Genomic DNA, 7,920 nt, shown 5'->3' with positions numbered 1-7,920 from the left:
ATATATATATATATATATATATATAATATGTAGGTCTCATATAAGCTCCACAAAGTTCAAGAAAACCAAACTGGGAACTGCTAACATATCTAAGAGACTGCTACTGAAACAAAGAAAAAGAAACCAGTACACTGTAAAGATGTTTGTTGGCTTTAGGAAATCATTGGAACTCAATGCAGTCCTCCAACTCATTAGCTCCTGTAGAACTGCCCAACATTGAAATATCCTAGAGTGCAACCTAAAGAAGGGTTAGCAAAGATTCACTCACCAACATGCTACAACTACTGATTCATAAACTCAAGCCAAGAGAATTTCTATATGGTCCCCTCAACCGGCTAGACGCAACCAAATCCCCAAGATAATGTGATCTTGGGTGTGTGCTTTTACTGCATTTACATCTGGGTGTGTGCATTTACTTGTTGCAGACATTGGATTGTGGCCATACTGCAGCACCACAGTGAAGGATTTAGTTAACTGTATTGACCACAGTAACTTTTTTAAAGTTTGACACTTATTTTACCACCAAACCACTAACTTGCAAACCATAAACAAAGTGCATCAGTTTTTAAGCAGTGTCACAAGAAGGTCAGATACGAAGACACACATACATAACCAGCTTCCATAAAGTTCCTGTCAACCAGATTTTACTCCCCAGCTCTTAGTCAGCCCATGACGAAGACACTCACCAAGGTGCCACACAGTAAGACCAAAACCATATGGTTTTAGTCTCACCATTTACTAAGTGAACTTCTTAACAACAGTGCTATGACAGCACATATATATGTAATATACAGAATAGTGATGTCTAAAATGCTTTTTTTGATCATAGGTCAGTTTGATCAAGACAGACTTTGAACCAAACAACTGCTCTACTCTTCTAAACTAACATCCACCTCTTCTCCACCCAAATACACTTGCTACTCCACTTTTTTTTTTCTTATACTTGTGTGTTACACCGCCAGATCTCACATTAAACACTTTACTCAATCAACCTTCTGGAATCCCTTCTCCATTCATGATTCTCCTGCAGATATCAACATACAGCAGTTCAGACTAAACATCAACTACACTGATTTCAATAGTCTTGGAGGGTCTGTAATGTGTATGCTGCCCTTCCTCCTCTGACTGGATTGATGGCGTTGATAAGACTATAAATGATGACAGGCTTTGAAGGAGTGCAAAGCAACAAAAATCAGAGCAATAGTTAGAGACAGCTGGAGGTCTTGTTTTTTGTTAAGGCTGATGCAATTAGTTCCAAGCTTGGTCCTTACTCTAGTGACATAATTGGTCAATGGTTTACAGGAATTGGTCCCTTAGAAATAGCCAGCTATGTATGTTCAATGCTACAGGTCTCAGTTTTTAACTCTATTAAAATAAGTTATTCTTTCTACACCTCTTATTTTTAATTTTTGGCTCAGTCCCCATTTTCAAGCCTCTATTCTTGGACCACATATTTTAGTGAAAGGAGCCCTTTTTTAGTTTTGCTAACAGACCTTCTTGATTGCTAGTTAACTAATTGGCTGACTTTCTGAAAAGTATGTTTACAAATGAGAACTTCTCTTGCAAAGAATTCCTCACTCATTTATTTATGTCATAGCCTCATTGCACATCAGTATATTTATTATGAAGTTTCTAGATATGACCTTGAAAATCTCCAGTTATGAAGGTGGAGACATCTATATCCATTTACGTATCATGAGCACATGCAGTGATTATAGTAGCCATAATTTTGCCAATCACTATACTAAGGTTCTGTTATTTACACCCTCACTTAGTCATCGATTTCAATAAGAATTTATTTCATATAATACACTTTTCTTTTTTTTTTCTCTCTCTTTTTTTTTTTGAGATATAAATAGAAAAGCAAAAATAGTAAAGATGTGTGTGAAGGCAGATTACAAAAAAGACAAGAGCAATAGAATTAGTGTGTTATTTATAATTTAAAAGTAATATATTCAGTTGGAAAGAGAATGTTATTTAAACTCATTCAAGTGATGCCAGCATAAAAAAAAATAGATGCAAAAATCATTTAGTTAACATTTTGAAGAATTATCTTTAGTTGTTTACAAAAACTATTCCAAAACTTTCACTACATATTATTCTACATTTTTATTCTATTTAGTATTTGTGACAGCAGGATTGAGATGCTGATGTTTAATTTGAATCATAAACATCTCAATTTTAGAAAGTTATATTTCAAGTAACCTCTAGTTGATTGCTGAACCTGCTAGAAATGGCAGCAAAATCAGCCATACATCCCATTCTACTGTCTTAGTACAAATTTAAAGTAAGATTCTATTACAGAATACCTGAGCAAAATAATTCTTTCTACTATAGATACAAGATACAAAATTTGGGGTGAGGTACTAATCAATTACATCAACCCCAGTAGTACTGAACTGATACTTGTTAGGATGAAAGGCAAAATCAACCATGACAGAATTTTAACTCAGAAAGTAAAGACGAAATGCCGCTAAGCATTTTGTCCAGCATGCTAACAATTCTGCTAGCAAACCACCTGTACTCTTTAACTATTTTCACAACATTTTCAATTGAAAACTTTTATATTTTACTTGATTCACTTCATTGATCGCGACCATACTGGGACATCACCTTGAATGGTTTTAGTCAAACAAACTGACTCTAGTACTCATTTTTAAAGTTTGGTGCTGATTCTATTGGCCTCTTTTGCTGGAACATTTAATTGCAGAGATGTAAACAAACCAACACCAATTGTCAAGCAATGTGGGGACAGACACAAACACACACATTTTATATGTGAGTGTGTGTGCAATATGCTTCTTTCAGTTTCCATCTACCAAATCCATTCACGGCTATACAAGAAGACATTCACCCAAGGTGCCATGCAGTGGAATTAACCTGAAGCCATATGGTTGAGAGACAAACTTAACACAGACATGCATGCACCTATATGATGACAATAAGTCAAATAGATGCTGGCTGCATGTAGAATGATAATTTCATCCTTACAAAAATTGAAGCAGCAGTTGTTTTAAAATTTAAACAAGTATTTTGATGTCTTATGATTTATCTTAATAACCAGGTAAACAGATATGTTTTCTTTTCTAATTACATATTCATCCTAATGAAATTCAAACAATATTTCAAATATTCAGAAACTGAAACAGTTATACAGTGACATCCTGAATGCTGAACATAGGGAGATTATAATTAATTGAAATTTCCCCATTAATTAAAAAACAAAAACAAGACAAAGAAAACCTAGCAGGAGTTGTTTGTATTAAAGAAAAGGGGAGATAATTTCAAGAAATTAAGAATTAATCCCTTAAAGTTAATTTATATGTTTATAAGGAACGCGTGATCTTTGTCTACAAGAGATAACTATGCACGTTTCTGTCTATTAGATCTCATCAGTGTGTTATAGTCTAACCAAACTTGCATTGACCAGCTGACATTTTTAAACATATGAGGGGAAAATTGTGAATAATTTTTAGCCACTAAAATTGGTATATTTGAAAATTAAAATGAGCTAAAAACAATTATTCAAACGTACCAGTAATCTGAATTTGGATAAGATAAAGGAAGATCAACTGAATGGCGTATGCAAAAATAATAGCTGAAAATTCACTGTTGTTTAGAAAAAGAAAACAAAAACCTAGCGGAAATTATCAGAGATTCTCTTTTGAATTTAATTTACATACTTAAGAGAGCGGAAGTCTAATCTGTGATTGCAGAGAGGGTACAACTAAGGATACGTTTCAGTATAACGAAGCCGGGAATCAGTTCATATTAGTATCAATTGTATAACGCTGGTTTTGGCCGCTCCCTTACTTAAACGTAACATACTTCGACTACAGCAAACAACGTACATAATGCAGTCACTCTGTAAGGTCCGCACTCCCCACGCCACGCTCCTGGTTGGCACAAATTTGAGCATATACAAAAAGGGTTACAAAACAAACGTTTTCCGAATAGAATACACATTACTTTCATAATTTTGCAAGAGTATTCTGCATCATAGTCTTAGATATACAAAACACTTTGATCTTATCTCTGTCGATCAGGACAAACTTGTGGGAGGGGCACAAGACATCAATTATGCAATAAAAAAGAATGAGATTCTGAGACGGTCATATTTTTTAGCGAAACTTTAGCAGTGTAATTTGGTTTCAGCCTAGGATCGGAACCAGACTGTGGACTCAGCTAAACGGTAATTTACCAGTAAGCGAAAAGTATAGACACAAATTATACACTACATTTGTACATAAGTATTTTTAATATGGGTTTGTGAGTGTATGCGTGTGGGGCGGTTATATATTACACACAGGCGCAATCATAATATGACAAAAATTTACACTGTTGTTTATTGGTAACTATTATTATAACAGTTACGGTCAACGGATTCAAAGTTTAAGGTCAATTCCAAAACTGGCATGAAACAAAAGCAGATATACCAACTAACCAAACCAGTATCTTTATGCATTCTTCCAACAGAATGTTCTTTGGTCCAAGTGAAAACATATACAGCTATAAATAACTGCAGCAAAAAGGTACGTAATTATGCAAGGCTTGAATGTTGGGATAGGGCACAACGAACTTAGGATAAATTCTTATTATATTTTCAGTATCAGCTTCAAAAATACATTGCATATTAAAATTCGGGCATAAATAATTTCGAAATTCTATTATTCTACTGCGGCTTTTTCTTAAATATTTCAATGAGCTATCTCAAAACTGATTATTATTAATATTATTATTATTATTAAGCGAAATTGATAAGAGGGTTACAAGGATTAAAGTCAATTATCTCTTATAATTTATAATTACAAGACGACATTTTTTAAAATAAGAAAATCATAATTCGTATATTTAAATCTACAACAAACTGAAATGCTTAATGTGATTATAATCAAAATGAAATCAGAATAAAATTAATTATAGAAAGCGGGAAAAGAAAACTCACGCCAAAATATCAAATTAATAAGAGATAATTCGGCATGCAAGGACTTTGTTTTCAATATTGTACACGTAAATATATAAACAAGAGAGGGGAGGATAATGGCAAATAAATAATAAACAATTATCAAGTTAATTTATATATATATATAATGAAAAACGAGAAATTAAAATGTAATTAGTAAGCAAACATAGATCCAACTTTTCTGATCTCAAATAAATGTGTATGTTACATAGTACTAAGTTCTTTTAAACTAAAATGACATGCGATGAGTTTTCCGTACCTATTCAAGTATCACCAGTTTGATGTAAAGACATCTTTATCAGCCAAAATAATAGCAGACACTTCTCTGTTATGTGATGAACAATTTGCCGTACATATTCGGCGTTTCACACTTTCCTTCACACTTTTCCTCAAACTTCCGGAACCTGCTGATTCTTCGGTTGTTATAACAACAGATTTATAATTCCGGTTACCAAAATACAAACGTACTTCGTTGTTTGAATGAAGTCGATCTTGAGGTAACATTTTCACTTTTACTAACTTTAGCTCTCCTTTCATCTCTCGGATGAAATATAACGATAATACTGATAATGTTCTATTTCTAAGAATTTTTAAAGAAACGAAAATAATTTTGTAGGGATTATAATTTAAAACGAAGGAAATTTTTCTCGTATAGCAAGGATAAGTTTTTGCTCGACCAACACCGAGTTTATATGTGTAATTTATAGCAAAAGTACATCTATATTATGGAACAGCAAGATCATGAAATAGATATGCAATTATAAAACACAACTAGACGAAATGGAAGATAAAACCCGCGGAAAACTCCAGCAAAAAAAATGTTCGTAAAATACTGATGGAAAACCACCAGAAAAAAACTTATTTTACGAAAGTGAAAGCAACGTTATCTTCTAGGATCTCCCGAATTTTAAGACTTAAAAAATTACTCTTGTACAGTGAATTTCATTAATTTTTCTATATTTCCCTAGTATACTATTTCTCTGGCAAATTCGTTCGAGCTTCGAACAAATTACTTTGCAGTATTTCAGTTACGGCCGTTTACATTAAGAGTTACTGTACAACTGAGGTTATCTTTTCATTTAATCTTCCCGGGAACCGGTAAATTATAAAGTGACAGTCAAATACTAGCATTGATCTATAATGCATCTTGATAATAGACGAAAAAGTGGATTTTAATGGAAAGTAAACAGATGAGGGAAAGGGAAAGAGGAAGGAATATGTTTAAATATTGATAGATTTTCTGTAAAACATTTGCTCCTTTTAAACAATGTTGAAGTTTTGACTTCTTATCGAAGTGCTGCAGTATGGCTATACACAACCAGTCTCCTACAACAGCTGTATTTCTCTAATTGTCCTGCTACTATGCTATAGTACTACGCTTATTACCTGCCCTTGAATACCGTTACTTATCCACAGTGCCCTGAAACAGGCTCAAGTTAAAATAGTTAACCTATAAAGGTTATTAAATAAACTTTCTGGCAATTAAGTACTAATATGGTGTTTATATAAATGGAAATGCGAACACAGAAAAAAATACTTTAAACAGTAATTATTATTTAATTTTTTATGAATCTTCCAATCTTAAATCCTTCAGAATACATTTGCAGTGGACATCATGTAACAACGATGTAGCATATGAACATTTGAAAGAGCAGGTACTAGCAAAATATGAAAATAGCCAAAGCAACCTGAGAAGCACCTGCATAGATGCTAGACAAACGCTAAGCACGATCGCACGGTGCGTCGCCTTAAGCATGTGTCTCCAGGTGACCTTATATATTTTAAGTGGAATTTGAGTAAACAGACAGTTTGCAAAAGCCGGTCGTGTGTGTGCATCGGCGAAAAACCGTTGCTTTATGAAGGAAGTTCCTTGAGATTTTTCATTGGATTAGACATTACCGCCTTTGCTAATGCGGTGAACCAGTAATTGTCCCGCTGAAAACCAGTACCATTCGATAATTTCGTTCACAACTTGTCACACCCTACTGACTTGAAAATAAAAAGATACATTGGATAACGTAGTCAAGAGAAAAATAGAAATACATATAGGTGCAGGCGTAGCTGTATGGTAAGAAGCTTGCTTCCCAGCCACAAGGTTCTGGGATCACTCCCGCTGTGTGACACTTTGGGCGAGTGTCTTCTACTATAGCCTCGGACCGACTAAACCCATGTGAGTGGGTTTGGTAGACGGAAACTGAAAGACGGCCTTGTATGTGTGTGTTTGTCCTCCCATCATCGCTTGACACTCGGTGTTGGTGTGTTTATGTGCCCGTAATTTAATGATTCGTCAAAGGGACCGATAGAATAAGTACTAGGCTTTAAAATCAGTCCTGGGGTCGAATTGTTCGACAAAAACGCTTCAAGGCGGTGCTCCAGCATGGCCGCAATCAATTGACAAGCAAGTAAAAGTAAAAGAAATCTACATAAGTGTGCCCCTCCCCCGACTTTGTTTCCTCGTAACTTCCAGTTAAATAGATTTTTTTTTTAATGAAATTTTATCTCAGAGATAGTGTAGTTGAGGATTATATCGGAATTTAATGTGAAGAAAAAAAGGTAGGCGTATACACACATACTGACATACATGGCATAATATTTTCAAAATTTCAAGTTTCATTTTGTTAAGTGTGTGTGTGCACGTCCACCATTTTTTTTTTTTTTTTAACGCACTAAATTCCAATATAACCATAATCTATATTATCTAACAAGTATTTATAGGAAATTTCAAAACAAAAATATTCATTTTTCTGAAAGTTATGCAGAAACTAATCAGAGTAGGGAAAGCACACTTGTCTAGGTATGGACCCCAAAAAGACAGTACAATCATGGCTGAACAGCTTTTCATCATAAGTCTGCTCTTTCATGGCCAACCTGAGCATAAACACCAACACTTTCACAATCCTCTCCTTGAAATCTATTATGTCCCATTTCTTTTCTTTTCTTTCTTTTTTTTTTTTTTT

General features: G+C 34.1%; 1 protein-coding gene and 1 long non-coding RNA gene across 6 annotated transcripts in view; one reads left to right on the top strand and one right to left on the bottom strand.

Annotated features, from left to right (window-relative positions):
• Positions 1-7,920, bottom strand: part of LOC106870209 (post-GPI attachment to proteins factor 3) — a 71,175-nt gene that overhangs the window by 55,400 nt on the left and 7,855 nt on the right. Inside the window, exon 1 of one of the 4 annotated variants that reach the window (XM_052967209.1) lies at positions 5,223-5,477. The exons of 1 other annotated variant lie outside the window; for it this stretch is intronic. The gene's annotated coding sequence lies outside the window, so the exon portion shown is untranslated. Of the gene's footprint in view, positions 1-5,222; positions 5,478-7,920 lie in introns of those variants that run through there. 2 more of the 4 variants (XM_052967210.1, XM_014916211.2) reach the window with 2 other exon arrangements.
• The window catches only part of LOC106870211 (uncharacterized), a 26,877-nt gene continuing 24,323 nt past the window's right edge, over positions 5,367-7,920 (top strand). For both annotated transcript variants that reach the window (XR_001409500.2, XR_008263955.1), the window contains exon 1: positions 5,367-5,460. This is a non-coding gene — a long non-coding RNA (uncharacterized LOC106870211). The remainder of the gene's footprint in view (positions 5,461-7,920) is intronic.

This window comes from Octopus bimaculoides, chromosome 4, assembly GCF_001194135.2.
Source record: "Octopus bimaculoides isolate UCB-OBI-ISO-001 chromosome 4, ASM119413v2, whole genome shotgun sequence".
NCBI classification, from domain to species: Eukaryota; Metazoa; Mollusca; class Cephalopoda; order Octopoda; family Octopodidae; genus Octopus; species Octopus bimaculoides.
Note: the sequence above shows the minus strand (reverse complement) of the source record. Positions and strands in the feature narration are given on the sequence as shown.